This window comes from Cynocephalus volans, chromosome X (assembly GCF_027409185.1).
Source record: "Cynocephalus volans isolate mCynVol1 chromosome X, mCynVol1.pri, whole genome shotgun sequence".
NCBI classification, from domain to species: Eukaryota; Metazoa; Chordata; class Mammalia; order Dermoptera; family Cynocephalidae; genus Cynocephalus; species Cynocephalus volans.
In genome coordinates this window covers 166,812,971-166,835,375 of record NC_084478.1, presented here as the reverse complement: position 1 = coordinate 166,835,375, position 22,405 = coordinate 166,812,971, and the positions used below count along the sequence as shown (strand labels likewise).

At 34.5% G+C, this 22,405-nt stretch overlaps 1 pseudogene; it reads right to left on the bottom strand.

Annotated features, from left to right (window-relative positions):
• LOC134368525 (serine/threonine-protein phosphatase PP1-beta catalytic subunit-like) overlaps positions 1-22,405 on the bottom strand; it is a 38,794-nt pseudogene that overhangs the window by 5,752 nt on the left and 10,637 nt on the right.

The window sequence follows — 22,405 nt, the reverse complement described above, 5'->3', positions numbered from 1 at the left end:
CATTCTTTTTACATAATAATAATGATTTTTATCACAGCTAAAATAATTAACAAGGACACTCGTATGTCTACTACCTAGTTTATAATCACATTCCCCAACTGTTTCAAAAACGTTTTTACAGTGTGTTTTTTTCTTATCAAAGTCCAAACAAGACCCACACAATTCATTTGGTTGTTATCCATAATATATAAGAACCATATAAAAATCTAGACTATGTCTACAAAGCTTGGAAAAGCACTGAAAATTGTTAGGGTTTCATTGTACTAAAAATGTGTTCTTTTGAAACATTTCCTCTTATAGGGTGAGAAAAGGTTAACAAACCATTCATTAGGTTGTTAACTGGGAGACATAGATATTGGCTTTGCCTATCCTACTGCTTTTCTTGTTACATGTCATTTAGCTTTCTTGGACCTCAGTTCCCCCAAAAATAAAAAGAGGAGGGCTTGTGGGAAGTTAACAACTGTTGTTAAAATATGCAAGAGTCATATATTTCATACCTGATGAGTTTGACAAATCAAGTCTAAATCATGACAATTCAGAAATTTACTGACTACATCACCTCCAAAAGTGAAGGATACACCATGATCATTTTCTCCTCAGCCTTGCACATCTTTATCTGGGTCAGACCACAGCAAATCCCAGAGCAAAACTTTAAAGAACAGCAATACAACAAGGAAAAAAACCAAAATTTATATAATAAAGCATACTTTTTTCACGTTTCAATTCTTCTCCTGCCCTCTTACCCTTTACTAAACAACCCCTTGCCCCCAAGGTATCCCAATTTATCTAACTTACACACTCTTTGTTAAAGCAACCATACAGATTTTGCTAGTACTCTCTTAAGGGAGTAATTTCCAAATATATGAAATAAGTGTACAGCACACTCTGAACACAACAATAAATGAAAAAGGCTGTTAATCTTTTGTGTATAGTTTCTCTACCTGAAGAAACAATTGAACCAGCAGCATTTCCTGAATATTTCATCCTTTCCTTACAGAGTGACAGAGTCTGATTCTAAGCACCATAGTCTATTCCATTAGTCTATTCTACTTATCCCTGAGCCAATAACACACTAGAGCTTTTTAATGTCTTTATATTTAATTGGGCTAGAATCCTGCTTAATTATTTTCTTCAGGATTGTCTTGTTATTTTGATCATTTGTTCTTCCACATAAACTTCAGAATCAGCCTGAATTAATTGATATGGAATTTAATTCCATAAAACCTTCAATTGTGATTTCATTAGAATTTGATCTATAGATCAATTTGGAGAAAAAAACATTTCCACTGAGGCCTGGTAATATGGAGAAACAAATCAGATAGATCCCTGACTTTAGTAATGTTTTGGGTCTAGAAAAAGAGGTCAGGACTAAAAATATCTACCTGGGTATCTTCAGTGGAAATCTTGGGAAGAGACTCAAAGTCTAATTGCAGTGAGATTAAGAGCAGGGTGGATGTTGAGATATGAAGTAGTTTTCTAAGAACCATGGTGGCTGAGGGAAGACTTTTTTTTTTTTTTTAATAGAATCAGTCCGTTTTAAGAATTTTCTTTTTCAAGAATCCAAATAGTTGATAATACAGATTAGCAGGAAAGGAGATCTCATTTTCAGTCATAGTACAGCTTGTCTCAATAAAATTATCCTTTGAAGACCTTCGAAAAACCCTTTGAAGAATTAGTGGCAATGTACTCTTAATTTCTCTCATTGATATTTCCTAAGCTCCCACTATGATGTTTAAAGAAATCCAACAGCACAAAAATCCCCTGGGACAGTGAGTCTCAACTCATAAGTCCTCTCTGGTTGAAGAGGAATCTATAAAAAACACATACACACACTATTTATAATAGTGTACTCATACTCATGACTACACTATTTGATGTGCAATCATGAGTAGCACTTAGAGTGATATTATCAGGCTTTCAGTACAATGAGCAAAACAATCCAATGACACTTGAAAATAAGTGATAAAATGCATGTTTTTAACAGCCCAATTTAGGGGTTTAGTCATGTTTTTCTCAGACACTGGTCCATGAATATTTTTCAGTGCTTATCTAAGAATCTTTCAATCTTAAGAGTGGGAAATGAACCTAGTGAACACCCAGCACAATACTTACTTGAGGAATAATCAATTCCCCTTTACAAAATTACCAATAAATAATCCTCTTATCAGTAAGCTAAAGGGCCATTCTTTTTTTCATATATAGTATATTGCTAAAGTGGGCTCTGTAAAAATAAACCCTCATAAACAATAAGATTTAGGGAGCTTCCAGGTTGGTGAACACATTGGTATGCTGGGAAGGTAGCATGCCCAGAGAGCACAGGGAAGATCTGGGCTATCCCTCCTCTACCCCTAGTACCTTTCCCTATGTATCTCTTTCGCTTGGCTATCTCTGAGTTGTATCCTTTATAATAATCCAGGAAATTTAATTAAAGCACCAAAGGAGGGGTTTGTGGGAACCTCTGAATCTTCAGTCAGCCAGACAGAAATGTGGGTCAACTTGGGACCCCATTTGTGGCTAGCACCTGAAGTGGGAGTCTTGTGGCAGTCTTGTAGAATGGAGCCCTTAAACTGTGGAGTCTGTGCTAATTCTGGGAGATAAGGTCAGAACTAAATTGAACACCCAGGTGGTGTCAAAAATTGGGTATGTGATAAAAACGCACACATTTGGTGTCAGAAAACTCCACATAGAGAAGTATTGATGTTTTAAGCAAAAGCTAAACTGAGGAAGCAAAGCAACTTAACTTCATTCAATTCAACAGGTCTTCATAAAGTTAGGGTAAGCAGCAAATGTGACTAAAACTTATTTATAAAGTTATATTAGGCTCATTTGTTAATCAACAAAGCATTTTACGCACAACTGAAATTTACTTTTGCTTTGACTTGCTTAACAACTCAACGTTCTTTACGTCTAAATAGTCAATTTTCATAATTTTTTCTCAAGTTTTCCCATACATTTTTCACAATTTTCCTAAAATTGACCACACATTTCTAGAGCCTTTAGAGTTCTGAAAACGTGAAATACAGATGATGCAGAAAATAACAGAAAACTACTAGATAATTTAAAAGAAGGTCACTGTATCCTTGACTAAGAAAAAAAGACTATTTTAATTAAAAAAAATCCTATTGACTAACTTAAGTTTTTAAAGGACGTTACCAATGCCAATATGAATGAGGGAATCTAGAAAGATAGGAAGGTACAAGGAATAAAGAGCAAGTCTTTTCAGTGATAAAATAAGTGTGACAGAATCAAATTATATAAAAATTTTAAAGTTCTGTATTTTGTGGAATGATTATTACAAAATAAAATAAAGTAGTTAACTTATTAACTATAAAAAAGAGCTCTTTTAAATACATAAACCGTTCCTACTTTCACTAAGTATAATTAGGTTCAAATATGCCAACACTTTACACAAATTAATTAATGAAATTATTATGTACTTACCTGTATCAGGGACATCCGTGGGTCTTATAATTCTCTGAATCTGTTCCATAGATTGAAGATCTGGTGACAGTCCTATAAAGGAAAAAATGAGATGCAGGCTTGACAGCTAAACAATTTTAAGTCACTCAAAAAGCATTTAATCATAAGTAGATTCACTATGTGAAAATGGTTACTTCAAGAGTTCCTTTGGAAAATGTGGTACATCTACACAATGGAATACTACTCAGCTATAAAAACGAATGAAATACTGCCATTTGCAACAACATGGATGGACTTGAGAGAATTATATTAAGTGAAACAAGTCAGGCACAGAAAGAGAAATACCACATGTTCTCAATTATTGGTGGGAGCTAAAAATTAATATATAATTCACACACACACACACACACACACACACACACACACACACACACACACAAAAAAGAAAATCCGGGGGGTGGGGGAAGAAGATATAACAACCACAATTACTTGAAGTTGATACGACAAGCAAACAGAGGGGACATTGGTGGCGGGGAGGGGGGAGGGAGGAGGGAGGGAGGTTTTGGTGATGGGCAACAATAATCAGCCACAATGTATATCGACAAAATAAAATTAAAAAAAAAAAAAAAGAAAAAAGAGTTCCTTTTAATGTTATCTTAAAGGTCAACATTTTGAGTTACTATGAATCTCACTTTGATATGATAGGGAATTAATGACTACGTCATCTTCTCCATTTTTACCTACCAGAGAAATGAAATTCCCTTATATTTCAAAAGATTTCCCATGGAAAGAGGCCCACCATTCTATCTTTCCAAGCATTCCCTGTCCTTCACAGGAACATACTCAATTGCAACCCTTCCTACCACTCTTGCTACTTCTTCCCATCTAATCTTAAACACTTTAACTTCCACCTTAAAATGCCTCACTTGGTCCCCTAAGACTTTCTTACATCCCACTCCAACATGCTCATTATCTTCAGGAACGCATAAACTATTGGTCAGAAGGATACACAAGAAGAAACACATAAAAAATTCTTTGCAATCTGTAAAGTGGTACATAAATATATGCTATTGTTTTTCTCTTGTAGGCAACCCAAGTTTCATCTGAGGGAATGAAAGCTAATCATTCATATTCCATACTACCACATTTCTATTCTTAGCTATACTAATGGACAAGAACTAACATTCCTTAAATGTTTAATATTGGAAAACATGTTCCAATTAATAGAGCAAATTATGTTCTGTCAGAGGACAGTACATCTATCTTTTCAGTGTTTTGCCACTTTAATTCTCCGCATGTATTGACAAAAAACTAATTTTCTTACACTGTTTCCATTCAATTACTTCCCAGTACAAAAAACCCAATATAGCAATTAAACTATTCAACAAACTCCTTTGCTCAGTATTTAAATCTCTATAATCTGATCTTGTCATTCCCCAGCATGTACTCGACATTCTAGTTGGGCCTGTCCTTGCACATTCCCTAAACTAGACAACATACATAGACTGTCAAGTCCGATTCACATCTCCAAAGTCTATTTATCCTGTAAAATCCATGCCTCCATAAACATTTGACCAACAATTATCTCCTTTTCCTGACTTCTGATAATAATTATGGTCTCCAGAAGTACTCATAATTATATCCCTTTTATTACTCAATTATCTGTTTCATAAATACGTTTTATCAATGGGTTTTTTAATTCTTCAACACAACCAGATCATACACTATCTGATACAGATTGAACTGTGTCCCCCAAGTTTTAAATCACTGAAGCTTAATCCCCATTAAACCTGTTGAGGGTGAGAAATCCTACTATGGTAATTGAAATGTGGGCCCGTCTTGAAGAGACGATTTGATCCTAAGGACCATGTCTACTGAATGGATTAATAATGGTGGTCATGGGATGGTTCTGAGGGCTTTAAAAGGAGAGCATGTGAGAGTCTCTCTGCTCTGCTATTTTATGCCACGTGAGACCCCTGTGCTACAACCAAAGAACACCCTCACCAGATGTGTTCCCTGGACTCTTGACTTCCCAAACTCTGAAACTGTAAGCAATAAATTTCATTTACTTTACAAATCACCCCATTTCAGGCATTTATGTTATAAGCAACAGAAATGGACTAACACATTATCCATATGTTTCCATGGCATCTAGCCAAGCGCTAGACACATATGTTAATTTTTTCAAGTGAACTTTTATATATTCATGCTAATTTCACAAATCATATAAAATAACTTACCATCCTACCAAAAAATTTTAGGACCAAAGCAGACATATTGCATGAAGCCTCAAACTCAATTATATTTGGATTCTGATGAAAAGTATTCAATATAGGCAGAAAGATAATGATCCTCTCATTTTTACTGAGAACAGGGGTATCTTTCTTTCAAAACGTGAAGCAAAGGCGAAGACATCTTTTCCAAACAAAACTCTACTTACACTCTTTATTTGTGAAACTCTCTAAAGATAAATATTAAATGTTCATTATTTATAAATAATCATAAATTTCTAAGTATGAAAAGAGATTTTAGCCATGTTTAAAACAGTTTTAATCACTTGAGTTCTCATACAAGTACTGCTTTGTTTCTCCATAGCATATGAATTATCACATTGTCATAGGTCTTTTCTGGTTTCCTTTTTATTATTATTTATTTATTTTTGGTGGCTGGCCAGTGCGAGGATCCAAAGCTTTGACTTTGGTATTATGACACTGCTATCCAACCAACTGAGCCAACTGGCCAGCCCCTTCCTAGGTCTTTTCTGAATAATAAAAGAACAATAAGAAAAATCCATAAGGCAAATTTACTAGCCTACCTCCATGGAGAGAAGATCTTCTCATCCACAATGGCAGCTATAGGCAGACAGTTAAAACAATCAGTGAAGGTCTTCCACAATTTAATATTAAACCTTCGTTTGCCTAGAAAAAGAACAAGCAGAATAGAATAAATAAAAACCCCAAAATTGTTCTAATTAGTTCTCCATCTTATGATTGATTTCAATTTTCTTCTTTATACTTATGTAGCACTTTTTCCATAATGAATAATTGTAATTTGTATCCTTTAAAAAAGGTAATAAATAAAATAAATAAGAATAACAATAAAATAAACTTTTAATAAAGTTACAAAGACTTCAAAGATTGTGCTAGATGTGTTATAAAACAAATATATCAAGCAATTTTGTTTTTTACGATCACTATAATATGGAAAATTTGAAACAATTGAACAGGCTACTAGCTCATTTTTTCCCTTCAGCATGTGCACCAGTTAAATACATGCCAATTAAGTAGACAGAAGTGGAAATGGTGCCTCGGGAGACTATCCATTGTAACTCTAATGCACTGAGTAACACAGTCTATAAACTTACTGCTAAGAAAAGAGAATTTCCAAGAGCTTAACTGGTATTCCCTTGTGAGTGAATTACAACTTGGTGCTATAACAAATATAAATAGAGACACAAAGGCTATAATTTTCCTATAGCTTAGCATAAATAGCTAAAAGAAAGACATCCTTAAATTTTAATATCTTTTTGGAGTTACTTGATTGTCCTGAATTTGCAAAAAGTTGCAACTTCTATGCAGGGGAAAGGATGAAAGACACAAGTACTAATTTTCCTATGCTTTTATGCTATAGCCCATCTCTTATTGAGTATGTATAACTCAAAGCACTGTTTATGAGCTGCTCTCCCATACATTATTTCATTTGATGTCATTTCTTTCCACAAGGGTACTCATGACCGTATTTTATCCTTTAAGAATACACCTCTGTTTCTGATGTAGCTTTAGAAAGAAGTAGGTTTTAGTTTGATGTACTCCAACCAAACTTCCTCTCTACTGGTCCGATTTAAACAATTCCAACCACACACTACATCTCAGAAATAAAAATGCAATATAAAATCAAATATAGAATCACTCTCATTTGAACAAAAGCTACATGAGAATAGAAGTCATCTGTCTCATGTATTGCTGTATTCCCAGCACTTAGAATAGTGGCAGGCATATATAAAATGTGGAGGACATTTGTCAAATTATTATATGAATCAGGGAGATATGGGTTCAAATAGGACTCTACCATATGGTAGGATGGAAATAAGCAAAAGTAGACTTTAATGAGGAATTCAGCAGTAAAAAATGAATTCACTTTGAAAATAATTGTGACTCCAAATTATAATTAACTAAACAAATAATCATTACCATACTTAGAAAACAAAACCAAAATATCAAATGTAGTAAGATTATTTAGTTATTGCACTTGGAAACACTACTACACAGCAGGAAATCAGTGATTCATACTGATGAATAAAAATACAATAAAATAAGGATATTCCAGAGTATTCAACACTCTTTCCTCTCTAGATTTGTAGGCATAAACTAAAATTTTAATAATAAACTTTTAAAAAGTTTCACAGAAATTCTCAATAGTTCTTGTAACAGGGCTAATAAAGAGCTTCTGTCATATCACAAGAATGGTGACAGTTAAAACTTAATGGACACACACAAAAAAGTAGCCACTGTCTATAATGACCTCCATTGTCAGCTGGATATTTTTTTTCCCCAGGTAAACTAATTAAAAAAGGGTGTCTTTAGGCACATAAACTGCCATCAATCTGAAACACCATGACCAAGGAAATCCCAAGGAACCAACTTAATTAGTGACATGTATCCCAGTTTCAGGTCTTCTTCCTGGGCCTATGCCTGGTAGATCATATTTTCAAAATACTCTGAATTGGAAGAACTCGTTTAAACCAGAAAATTATTAGGAAATGTTTCCATTAATCACTTTCTAAGTTTTCATTTTCACTTACATTCATCAGAGAATCCATAAATGCGATTGATGCTAACACACTCATGGTTTCCTCTCAAGAGAAAAGTTTTCGGGATATTTGGTTTAATAAGCCAATAGCAAACAAATGGTTTCCAGTGACTGCTTTCCTCTGTCCACATAATCTCCTAAGAAAAGATAGTTGGCTTCTGGTGGGAAACCTCCATACTCAAATAAACTCAGTAAATCTGTACATTGTCCATGAATATCTCCTAAAAACAGAAAAAAAGTTAGTTTTAGAAAAATTGGTTAACTGTTGTTACCGTCTTCTATGAAATGGTCCCCAATGTTCATACCCTTGTATAATCTTTTCCCCTTGCGTGCAGGCTATACCTAGCAACTTGCTTCTAACAAATAGGCTACAGCAAGAATGAGATGGGCTGTCACTTCCAAGATTAGGTAACAAAAGAATGTGACTTCCACCTTGCTTGCACTCTTACCTTCTTCCATGCTCACTGATGAAGCCAGCTGTCTTATGGAGAAGCCCATGTAGCAAAGAACTGAGGGAGGCCTCCAGCCAACCTCTCATTTGAAACTGAGGCCCTCAGTCCATCAGCCCACAAGCAACTGAATTAGACTTCAGATGACTGCTGTTCCAGATTACAACTTGACTGGAGCCTTGTGAGAGACCCAGAACCAAAGGACCCAGCAAGGCTGTGCCAAAACTCCTGACCCAGAAATACTATGAGATGGTAAATTAATGTGGTTGTAAGCCATAGAGTTTGGGGGTAATTTGTTATACAACAATAGACAACGAATACATTATCTTATCTGGTGATTTAATTTAGGTCACTTTGTTATACTAAATAAGAAGAGAAATAGCAAGAACTTAGAAATATGTAGTATACATAACTTCTATTACCTTCAAGTTATTTCTATACTAAAACCTTTTAAAGAGTACCAGTAAAGAGCACTTCAGATCATTTTAAAGATCACCTATAAGCAACTATATTTGCTTTATTTACATTCATAGAAGAGACTGATTGTTTCCACAAAATTTGCAATTACTCCCTGTTAATCCATTCAACAAACATTTATTTAGTTAGTAGCTTATTTGCTGGGCACTGTACAAAGAAGCACCAAGCACATGATTTAATAAACAACATTTAGAAAGAGATCAGAAAGTATTTAAACAGCACACTAAGCACGTGCAGTTTACATGGTGTGAATGTGGATCGCTAAGAAATATGCAGGAGAAAGAAAATTTTTGCATGCAGCAAACTATCCTTGTTCTTGCAAAAGCTGACAGTAAGTCCACAAAAGCTATGTCATACACACTAGTAACTACTACAAAGAATACCTGCATTATCAAACCAAAAGCCAGATACATTATTTATATCATTTCCTAATGTTATGTGAATTAGAGAAAAAAATGTGACTTTCTAAGCAGCAATATTTCTAGTTACAAAAATGAGATCACTCAAGTTAAGGTCATAAGTTTTTGCTTTTAGCTGAAAGCCACTGGAAGACTTAAAAGAACCAATACAAATTGCAAAGTAATGTGTCTTCAAAATTAGTTTAAATGATCATAACAAAGTAAGAAGACCACAGATATCGCCATATTGACTCCTAAAATTCTACACCTTTTTTTTCCAACCAGTGTACTGGAATTCCCATTTCTCCACATCCTTGACAACACTAAATATGAAACTTTGACGTTTTTGTACTCTGACTAGAGCTGGGGACTTGTTTTAAATAGCATTTCACTGATTACTAGTGAGTCTGCGGACCTTATGAATACCGGTCATCTGAATTTCTTCTAAGATTTGCCTGTCCCTATTTTTTGTTATTTTTCTATTATATTATCTTTTTCATTTATTACAAGAACTTATTATATATAAAGAATAGCAATCTTTTTATCTGTTGTATAAGGACCAAATATTTTGTCTTTTTTTATGACAGTGTACATTTTTATATTTTATTTAATGAAACCTAGCAATCGTCTCTTTAAAATAAAAAATTTCAAAACATTTTACCTAAATTATCCTCAAGGTAAATATGGAAGGGAAAACATGATTCAGAGAGTTGTTTCCAGCTTTATCCATTTACGTACCACAGATTATCGCTGGTGCTTCCGATTCCAAAAGAACAGGCTGGCTGAGAAAGACCTCCCGAGACTTGATACATAAGCCCCGAACTTCCGCTTCAGTCGTCTGTACAATCTTTCCTGGACGACATCCTCGTACTGATAAACAGTGAATAAAATCATCAGTTCTCTAAAATTTACCCATAAAAGAACAACCCATAAGAAAGCATCATGCCCACATTATTAAGACCAGAAAAGTCACACAGGCAGCAAACTACCCTGTTGGGTCCTATGGCTCACAGTGAACTTATTCTATGGCCTTGGGCTCCTGTCTCCACTGTTGCTGGTTCCTGATGACGCTCCTCGTCTGCTGCCAATGAAATACAGTTCTCTTCTTTGCTCTCCAGTGGCCAACCTGAGGTCCAGCAGCCCATGAGAGTGAAAAGTTTTCGGGGACAGCACCCCTGAATGTCTGGCCAACTTTCTCATCAAAACAAGTTTGCATCTCATACGAGGCCAGGATAGCATTACTAAGAACCAGCAGCTATGAAGAAAGGGAGATGAAAAAGTAGCTGCCAGTAGGTGATTTAGTTTCGCACATTTCCTTGGAATATCATCAGCAGTCCCAAGAATTTGAGATACTTTCTGATCAAATATAAAAATGGTGTGAGCTATTTATTAAACTCTAATTTATCACGGTATTCAAAATAGGGCATTATATTATGACCTCTAAAGGCTATTTAGATAAATCATTTTTCACATAAATGAGCAATAAAATCCATAACATAATGTGGCTTTCAGTAACTTTAGAAATAGACAGGAGTGGAATAGTACATGGGGAGAGGCAAGTCCCTTATTTGCCCTATTGAACTGAACATGTAATCATTTCCTCTCATCATCTCTACTGGCTCTTTCCCTTTATTTTTAAATATACTGCTAAGCTCTCATTCAATTGAAAAGGTATTTTAAAACAAACAAACAAAAAAACTATACTTCTATATACCCCTACTGTTTCCCATTTACAATTTAGTCCATGCATTTCTCACTAAACATTGCTATGATTCCTTTGTCAGGTAAATGAGACAGGCTTAAAAAAAAAAAAATTCAGGCCCCCACATTCAAAAGCTATATATTCCATTAATCCCATTACATATTAATATAAAAGTAAAAAGGAAATAAAAGAGAAGACAGAGACAATGTGCTTTAGCAAATATCCTGGTTTATAAGACTATCCCTGAAATCAAAAACAATGATCAGTAGAACTGCCTTTATTACGGGGAACTTAGCATAGCTTCTACGTTAGTACTAGCTCTCAAGCATTAATCACCTACTTCTTACGCACATTTGGATTTTTCTAAGACGAAAAAGGACATCCTGCCTTATATCTTGCATTAAGTATCTGGAATACTAGCTCAGATGCAGGAACAGATCTTAATCTTCGCATTAGTTTTCAATGTGGAAAATTTAGGTTTAAGGGGAAAAGAGTATTGACCTTGAAGAATTAAAAATCTCTGGTTGCTTTCAGAAGACAAATACAAAGCTAAATGTGATTATTCAGAAACTTTTTATTAACTCATTCAAGAAATATTTGAGAGCCTACCGTGTACTAGCTGTTCAGAGATAAAAGTAATGGACAAGACTTTAGGCTCTTATAAAATATTTCACAATTTATGTTGTGACTGTGTAGTAATAAAACACTAGGTTACCAAAATTTAGTTGTAACTTGATGGTAATTATTACTAAGTAAGTAAAAAAAACAGTGTGGGTCACTTCAATGTGTGAATTTAAAGTGTCCAAATTACAGCGATGAATATGTTACCTCATATTTTATTTTCTCTGTAAATTATGTGTTTAATTTTGACCTCCCGAGTGAGTATTTGTGGAACAATGACTAACATTTTTACAGAGCTATAAAATGCTTTAATTTAAAAGTCATGCTAATCCACACAAACTAAAAATTTCCCAATAAACCGACAACGCACTGCATAAAAACCTCTACTATTTCACTGATTCTAAAATGCACATTTTCCCCTAATTAATTTCTGTCAAGTAGTCAGATATCTTGCAATCAATAGCTTCTTACAACTATAATTGGCAGTGGCTTTTTCTCTCTTGGTTGCACATAAAATAAAAGTGCATTTCATAATCAATTACATCATAAGGGTTGATGAAATGCAATTAGAGAAGCTAAAGGTTCTTGCAAAGTTTAAACCTTTGACAAGTAACCAAATGTTACAAATGAATCAGCCAGTGTCTGGGATAATAAAGTAGGTGTCTCAAAGCAATCCTAGCTATCTTCCTATTTTCTTATGTACTCCCAGATTTCTAAGAGCACTTCAAATTTCTCACAGTCATCTGAAAAAAAGAAAGAAAACAGGGTGACCTGTAACACAGGGCAACCAGATTGCTGTTACAATATCTATGGGGGATTCCAATATTTGGATATATGAACCTAGACATAATGTCTTATTGAATTATGAAAATAATATAAATCTGCATACTTCATTGGGTGCAAAGCACTTTCACATCATAGATGTCATTAAATCCTTTTTACATCCCAGGATTAGAAAGGGAAGTTTTCATCTCCACCCTACAATGATTGAAAGAGATTCAATGATTTGCCCAAGATCACAGTGCCCAGGTTTTATAAGACTGGAGGGAGTGAAAAGCAGCAGAGAAAGATTTAGAACCAAAGTCTTTGAACTCAAAGGCCACACTGTGCACTTCACCACATAAAATTTTTGGATTAAAAATTTCCTGAAATATAAATTTCAGCATGTAATAATTCCAAGCCAACCCCACTGTACCAAATATCACTGTTCAGAAAATATTTTGAGGTATTACATATACACAGCAACATATACTAACTCAACATGTATGTCAATGATTTTTTAGTTATGTTTATACTTGAGTAACCCCCATCCAGATCAAGACAGAATGCTTCCTACGACACCCTGAAGGAAGGGCCCTAACCAATGATAGTAATGACCAACGATATACAGTTCTCTTATTTCTTCCACTACAGATTAATTTGACCTGTTTTTGAATTTTAGATAAATAGAAACATACAGTATATACTCTTTTGCTCATTATTATTATTATTATTATTTATTATTATTATTATACCTGAGATCCATCGTGTAATTGTGTTTAACAATCATTTGAAGTATTCCAATTTATGAATATACCATAATATATTTTTCTATTCCATTTGGGTCATTTCCAGTTCGAGGTTATTACGAATGTTATGAATATTCATGCACATTTCTCGAATATGTATATAAAACGAGTACAATTGCTGGGTCACAGAGAAGGCTTAGTTAAGTAGTAGACACCACCAAACAGTTTCCCAAAGTGGTTCCAACAATTTACAATCCCTCCAACAGTGTTGCTACATATCTTGGCCAAAACTGCGTATTATCGGTATCTTTAATTTGCTATTTTCCTGGGTGTCATTTTAATTTGCATTCTTCTGATAACTAAGGTCGCTGAGGACCTTCTGATATGCTTAATATTAAGGCCATTTGGATATGCTTTTTTGAAAAAGTTCATTTAAATTTTTTGTCCATTCTTATTAAAACTGGATTGTGTTTTCCATCTCTTAGTGCTGTCTATTGATGAACAGAAGTTCTTTAATGAATTTAAATTTAAAACAATATTAAATTAATGAATATTTTCTTCTTTGGTTAGTGCTTTTTGCATCTTGTCCAAGAAATCTTTGCCTTTTCTAAGGGAATTTTCTTCTTTCCTTCTAGATAATTTATTATTTTAGCCCATTTCATTCTATAATCCACCACAAATAAATTTTGTGTATGGTTTGATGTAAAGGTTCAGGTTCATTTTTACTCACACAGATATCCAATTGATTCAGCACCATTTATCATCCTTTCCCTCAGTGAGCTGCAGCGTCAGCTTTGTAGAAAAATCAGGTGAACCTACTTGAAATGGTCTGTTTCAGAACACCACACAGTCCACTGCTCTGTTTGTCTATGTTTACATCAGTACCATTGTCTTAGTTACTGTAGCTTTTTATAAAGAGTCAATTTCTGGTAATATAAACATTTTAATTTTTATCTTTAAAATTGTCTTGGCTAATCTTGTGGGGGTTTTAATTGGGAATGAATAGGTAAGTCAAGGGATAATTGACATTTTAACAATTTTAAGTCTCCCAAATCCATGAACATGATAGCCTTCCTTTTATTTAAGCTGTCATTTATTTCTCCCAGCAATGTTTTGTAGTTTTTAGTGTGGCGATCTTGCACATTTTTTATTAAATTGATGGGGGAGGGCTGCTACTGTAAATGTTTTCTTCTTTCACTTTCCAATTGTTTGAAGTTAGTACAGTAGACCCTTGAACAACTCAGGGGTTAGGGTCACCAATCCCATCCCCACATAGTCAAAAACCCACATAGAACTTTTGACCCCCCCAAAAAACTTAACTACTCACAGCCTACTGCTGACTGGAAGCTTTACCAAAAAATTGTTGGTTAACACATATTTTGCATGCTATATTTTGTATTATATACTGTATTATTTTTTCTCTTTTTATTATTTTGAATTATATACTATATTCTTTTTTCTCTTTTTAATACTGTATTCTTTTAATAAAGTAAGCTAGAGAAAAGAAAACTTTATTAAGAGAAAATCATAGGGAAGAGAAAACTGCAAGAGATTACTTTTTACTAAGACAGGCAATTTACTGGTGAGATGAACTTCTCACTCAGAGATGAAAAGCACATGGCAACACTTGAGCTCTGCAACACTTGAGCTCAGCACCACGTCATCACACCATAATAGGCTGCAAAATTATTACAGTAGCACAGTATGTACTACAGTTCACTTTATGCAGTTATGATTTATTACTGAATCTTTATGTTTGTTTACATTTCTCTGGACTCAGAATGGCACAATGTACAGTTTGTAAGTGTGTAAGTTTTGAATATTTTTAACTTTTTATAATAGATTTGTATAAATTTTATGGCTGTAATGTTGAAATAGACTTATCTACATACATTCTATGCAGTCATGACATAGCTAAATTTTTCTTAATTTTTTAAAAATTTTTGATATTTCTAGGCTATGCAGTTTGTGAGTTTTTAAAAACTGTCACAAACCCGGACATATTTATTGGAAAAAAAAAGTATGAATGGACTCAGGCACTTCAAGCACATGTTGTGCAAGGGTCAACTGTATAGAGAATTATAACTGGTTTTTGTACACTGTCTTTGTACCCTATTGTAATAGCTTGTAGATTTCTTTGGATTTTCCAAGTATACAATCATATCATCTTCAAAAACAGTTTTATTTCTTTTCCAATACTTTTAACTTTTATTTTTCTTCTTCACTGAAATTGGCCAGGAACTCCAGGATGATGCTGAATGGAAGTGGTGCTACTGGTGTTCCTGAATTGGGGGGAAAAGGCATTCAGTACTTCACTACTACGTTTGATAGCTACAGTTTGGTACATTTCACCTTCTTGAGAAAATCTGGCCTCTGTAAGAATTTTTATCATGAAGTGGTGTTAAATTTACCAAATTCTCATCCATTGAAATAATCATGTTTCCCCCCACCCCCTTTATACTGTTAATATGATTTACCTTGAATGATTTGAGTGTTAGGCTAACCTTGGATTCCTAGAATAAACACCACCAGTTTGTGACTTACTATTTTTCTTATACCAGGGTACTTCAATAAGTTTGTGGGAAAATAGAATTAATATACAAATCTTCACATGAGCTTTCTGAAGTACCCTCATATATACCAGGATTCAATTTACTAATATTTTGCTCAGGACTTTTGGGGCTGTATTCATGAGGGATATTGGTCAGGGATTTCCTTTCCTTGTTATTTATTTATGACATTTTGGTATAAGGGTTTTGCTGGCTTCATAAACAAGTTGGGAAGTTTTACCTTTTTTCCTATTTTCTTTAGAGACTGTATAAAACTGGCATAACGTCTTTAAATGTTTACAGTCACCAGTGAAACCATATAGGCCTGGAATTTCCTATTAAGTAGTACTTCAAGTACAAAAAGATATAAACATTTAACAGATACGACTATTCAGATTTTCTATTTTTTGTGTTGGTTTAGCCAAAATGAATTTTTCATCTAAATTGTCAAATTTATTAACATTAAGTCACTTATAATATTTTATTGTCCTTTAAAAAACGTACATGCAGAACTTTTCCCTGAACCACCTGAGAAGAGCTTTCATACACATCATGATCTTTTACCCCTTTATACACATCATGATCTTTTACCCCTTAATACATCCGTATATATTTCCTAAACCTTCTCTAACATAGCCACAGTATAAGTTACCAGATTCAGGGAATTTAACATTAATACAAATCCTTAAAGAATATACTATAATTTTATAAACTCTCCTAATCATGTCCTCTATACCTTTTTCTTTTCCTCTACTACAAATCAGTCCAGGATTGCATTTTGCATTTACTTGTTCCATCTCTTTTGTCTCCTTTATCTTTCCTGATATTGGTAAATTGTTTTCTTTTTCTGTTGTTTTTTAATCAGTCTTTCTAGAAGCTTTTTAAATCAGTCTTTCTAAAAGGTTATGAATTATACTAAGCTTTGCAATTATTTCATTTTAAAAAATCATACGTCTACTTTTTATTTCATTGATTTGTTTTTGCCTTTATTTCATTTTTTTCTATTTTATTATAATTTGTTATTCCTCTATTGTCTTAAAATAGAACTTTCCATTTTATTTTTACTCATATACACATTTAAACCTATATATAACCTAAGCATTACGTTTTAGCTGCAACTGCACAAGCTTTGACGTATTTTTATTATTTAGTTCAACACGTTTTACAATTTTTGTTGCTATTTCTTCTTCGACGCACGAGATATGTAAAAGAATATTAATTTGCACCTACTTGAGGATTTTTCAGTTATGTTATTGATTTCTAGCTGATTACCACTGACGTCAATTTATCTGTGATTTCATTTCTTTCAAATTACTGAAATTTGCTCTATGGTACAGCATATGGTATATTTTAGTAGCTGCTGCATGCATACTTGCAAAGCATGTATATCCTGAAGTTGCTGGGTGAAGTGTTCTGTGTGTGTTACCCAGGTCAGGCTGGCTGTGTTGTTCAAACCTATATCCTTGGTTTTTTCCTGCATGGTTACTTAAAGAGGTACGTTAATCTATTACGGTTGTGGTTTTGTCAGTTTTAATCTTGTAGTTCTGTCTTTTGTTCCTTTTTGTGTTTTAGACCCGTATTATTAGATACATAAAAAAAAATTAACATTATCTTTTGGGTGAATTTATCCTTTCAGCATCATACAATACCTTTCTTTATCTCTAGTGATATTTCTTGCCTTACAGTTTTTTCGAGCATAAGTATAGCCAACCCAGGTTTCCTTTTTTTTAACATGTGCATGATACTCCCCTCCCTCCTTTTTTTTTTAACTTAGTCACATGTGTCCTTCAATTAAAAATATGTCCCCTGAAAACAGTTATGTGGTTGGGTCTTCTATGCTTTGTCTTCAATCCAATGTTTGTGCTTTTACATTTACTATACTTACTGGCAGTTGCGTTTAAGTCTACCATTCTGTCATTTGTTTTCTTTGTCCCATCTGTTCTGTATTCCTTTATTTCTCTCTTGTTGAACTGCTTTGGGGTAATCAATTATATTTTATTATCCCATTTTCTCCTCTCCTAGCTTTTTAGCTATATATTCTTTTATTTTCCACTTAGTGGTTACTCTAGAGATTACAAGTGCACTTTTGACTTATTACCTCCCCACAGCGTTTTGCTCTACAGTTGTCATATATTCTTTCCACATATTTTAAACCCCACCAGCCACAGATACTATTTTAAACAGTCAGAATTAATTTATATTTATTCACATTTATCCCTACAGTCATTCAATACTTTCTGTAGGTCTTTGCATTTATCTGGTATCATTTTCTTTCAACATGAAGAATCTCCTTTAGTATTTTCTACAGCCAGTCTATTCACAATAAATTTTCACAGCTTCAGCCTGTCGTTATTTTGCCTTCACTTTTGTTGACTTTGTTCACTGGATTAAGAATACTAGGTTAGCATTATTTTTTCCTTTCAGCACTTGAAAGAGGTCACTGTATTGTCTTCTGGCTTCCACCATTTCAGGAGAGAGATCAGCCATTATTTTTACTATTGTTTCCTGAAGGTAATGACTTCTTTCTTCTGGCACCTTTTAAGTTCTCTTTCTCTTTGATTTTTAGCAGTTAAGACTATAATGGGTCTCAATACAGTTTCCTGTGTATTTACCCTGCTTGGATTTCACAAAGCTTTTTAAATCTGTGTTTTGATATCTTTCTTGTTTTGGGAAAATTATGGGTCAATATTTCTTCTATCCCATTGTATATCTCCTGTCTTTCTGGGACTCCTATTATACATGTTAGACCTTTCCACTGTGTCTCAGGTCTCTCATGCTTTTTTCTTTATCTTCTCTCCATTTTTTCCTCCCTCAGCACTAGATACCTACTAAACTCTTTTTTTTCTTTTTTTTTTTCCCTCTTGGTTTCTGATCAGTTCAGTTCTGTTAGCATGCCCCATAATATTTTGCTGCGTGAAATACTAGAGTATGGATGAAAAAATTATGAAAGATCTAGATGACATCTTCCTCCAAAGAGAACTGCTTCCTTTCAGTAAAAGAACAGAAATGACTTACCCGCATTTTCTTGACGGCTGGTCTATTTCAGTTTTGCCCTCCATCTTAGGAAGTGGCCATGATGAGGTCTTGAAGGAAAACTCAGGGTGTGATAAGGCCCCTCCAGCTTCACAGGGTTTGAACTTCAACTTTTGACTCTCTGGAATGAGGGCAATGCCGAAATGTCTACTCTGTTCTTCAGCTTTCCAGCTGTTTCCTACTGGGTTTCTTAGAATGTTCTCTTGCACGTGTGTACGTCTGAAGCCAGTCAATGACTTTAAAGAGACCTGACTGCAGATTTTAAGTTTAGATTCTATGTGGTTCCCTCCTCTCCTGGACTTTGGTTTCAACCACTTTAGCGGCCCCAGACTTCCACCTTCCCTCCTTAGCACAGTTAGACTGTCAGTTTCTTTTTGGTATTTATTCCCTTATGCCACAAACTAAGAAATGCCTCCAGGAAAATAGCCAGGGTGACTAGTGAGCTCATATTGTGTGCTTCCCTTCTGCTCAAGATCAAACCCCTTGATAAATTTGTGTTGTTTGCTCTTCCGCATTGGAAAGGCTGCTGAAGTAGAACAGTGAGGTACAAAAAATGTGAATTATTGGGTATACGCTTGAAATTTAGATGATTATCTAAAGAATTTTAATGAATACCTTGCCCAGGACTAGGCACCATGGGTCCGAACCCCATTATTTTACCTGACTTAGTCACAAAACTCTGTGGGATTGCCAAGGTTTCCTGACTCCTAGTAAGGTAATCTTTCTACACAATGTTGTTTACATTAGAAAGGTGGAAAAAACACACCCCAATTCAGTGAACTAAGGCCTAAAGGTCAAATGTGGCCCAGTTTCAGTTTTTGCATTGCTTGTGATGTAAGAATAATTTCTGCATTTTTCACATGATTGGGAAAAAGCAAAACAAAAGAAGAACAATACTTGTAACACATAAAAATTACATACAATAAAAATTTTAGTGTCTATAAAGATTTCTACTGGAACACAAGCATTCTCATTCATTTCTGTGTTATCAATGGGCACTTTCATGCTACCATGGCTGTAGAGTACTTGTGACACAGAGCACATGTTCACACTGCTTCTCAGCATACTACAAATTGCCAAGATGCAGTTATACTCTCACAGTATCTTGAGTGTCATGCATTTTTCTGTACTGCAACATTTTATTTTTATTACCCCTGAATATTCATGTCAAAGCAAGAAACGCAAACTTTGAATGTTGTGCTTTTAAGACAAAATGGAATGCCGATTATTTTGTTATTTAATTGGAAGTTAAGCATTATGTTTATTATGCAACAACACTATAGCTGTGCTAAAAGAATATAATATATATTGACATTATCAGACTAAGCACTCTTCACAACATTTCTACTTCACAGGAATGCAATGGTTGGAAAATTTTTTTTTAAATTTAAAATGGAATATCTCATCACAGCAGAATTTCCTCATAAAAATAAAAACTTTTTAAAGACTATTAGCCTTTCTGTAAGAACGGTGCTTGAATAGTTGGGAACAAAATTAATAAACAATTAAAAATAAGACGAATAATTCTGAATGGTTTTCCTCGGTTCTTGGTATGTTGACACATATTACCAATACTTCTAGGTGGTTGTTTATTAGAGGAGCCGATGCTGAATCTTAAGCAAATGGAACATTAGCCTCTATGAATAGTATTTGTAGAACTACAGGGAAGAATATTTTCAAAGCTGAGTAAAACTAACTCCATACAACGTGAAGTGGAATTTGCTAAGACATGTTACAACTGATGGTGGAGAAAATACACATGGAGCAGAAAAAGATATAGTTGACAAATTTTTAAAAGTTTGTGAAAACGTATAAGGTGTTTAAAGTCTATGGTGCAGTTACTCTGTGGAAAAATATCTTAATCTATCATGTGTCACTGAACCAGTAGTATCAACGGTGAACTTCATTTGCTCTCATGAATGCAACCATTTTCAGTTTTGTGAATATTTGCCATAAAATAAAAGCTGACCATCCCCACCACACAGTTCGGTGGCTTCGCAGCAAAAGTTTGTTGTGATTTTTATGTGCTCAGGGCTGATACTGAGATTTTTCTTAATGAGAAGAATCATCCTCAGTCACTTTTACCAAACACAGAATAGGGTTAGAAATTAGATTTTGTTGCGAAACTGACGTTTCTTCATGAGTTGAACCACAAACTGTAAGGAAGCAAAAGCAACTTATAAGTGAAACTGACATTGCCCCTAAGTCATTTTGACAACTAATACTGTTCGAATCACAAGCACGCTGCTGTATACATTTCCCATGCTGCAACAGGTTAAAACAAGTAAGGTCTTCATTCCCACACATATTTGCAGCAGATATGTTTTTCAAGCTCAAACTATAGCATTCTTCAGACGTTGATTCAAGGTCAGAAGAGATGTGCACGTACCAAATCCATTAACTGTGCACTTGAGGAGCTTCCACCTAACCCTCTACTGAAAGTGAGTAATTTGCAATGTAAGGACATGCTAAAAGGTAAATAAGGCACAATTCTATAAATACTCTCCAAGTGATGAGTATGCTCAACTGCAGTCATTTACTTGTGGACTGATATTCGCCTCTGACAGCACCTATCTGTATGAAAAGAGACCTTCAAAGACGAAATACATGAAAGCTCATTACAGACGAGCATCAACAGATGATACTTGTGATCAGTTTTGATGACAGAAACACTGAGCATTGAACCACAATTAAGGAAAATGTTATCCTCTCCCCAAAGAATTCCATTCTTCTCATGATTAAAAACAACTGCCTTCAACCATTATATTTCAAATTTTGTATTTGTTTAAAAATTATTCCAATGCAGGTTTGTCTTTTAAATTACAAAGGGTATATGATATGTTTCTGTGTCTGTGTGTATGCGTGTGTATCCTAAATTTTATCTTTCACTAACTGTAGTGGATTGAATTATGTCCCTCAAAACTCACTGAAATTTGAATTGTTTCCCCCAAGGTTTATGTATTAGAAACTTAGCCCTCACTGGGACTGTTAAGAAGGTGAGAAATCCTATTATGGTAATTGAAGGTGGAGCCTTGAAGGGGTGATTGGATTGTAGGACCGTGCAGTAGTGAATGGATTAAAAATGGTGGTCAGGGGTGTGGGTCTGAGGGCTTTAAAGGAAGGGGACAGTCAGTCTGTCTCTCTCTCTGCTCTCTCTGTTTCCACCGTCTTGCAATGTAAGACCTCTCGGTCACTGTCTCCACCACCAGATCGACTTTGCACTTCCCAGCCTCAGAAACTGTAAGCAATAAATTTCATTTTCTTTTTAGATTACCCAGTTACAAGCATTTTGTTATAAGCAATGGAAACGGACTAATACACTAACCATCTGCTTTCTCCAGCAAGTTCTTATTTATAACCATCTTCTCTAAAACAGAAAGGATGACATGAAAAAAGAACTTATTCCAACACCTATGCACATCTGCCTCATGAAATCATA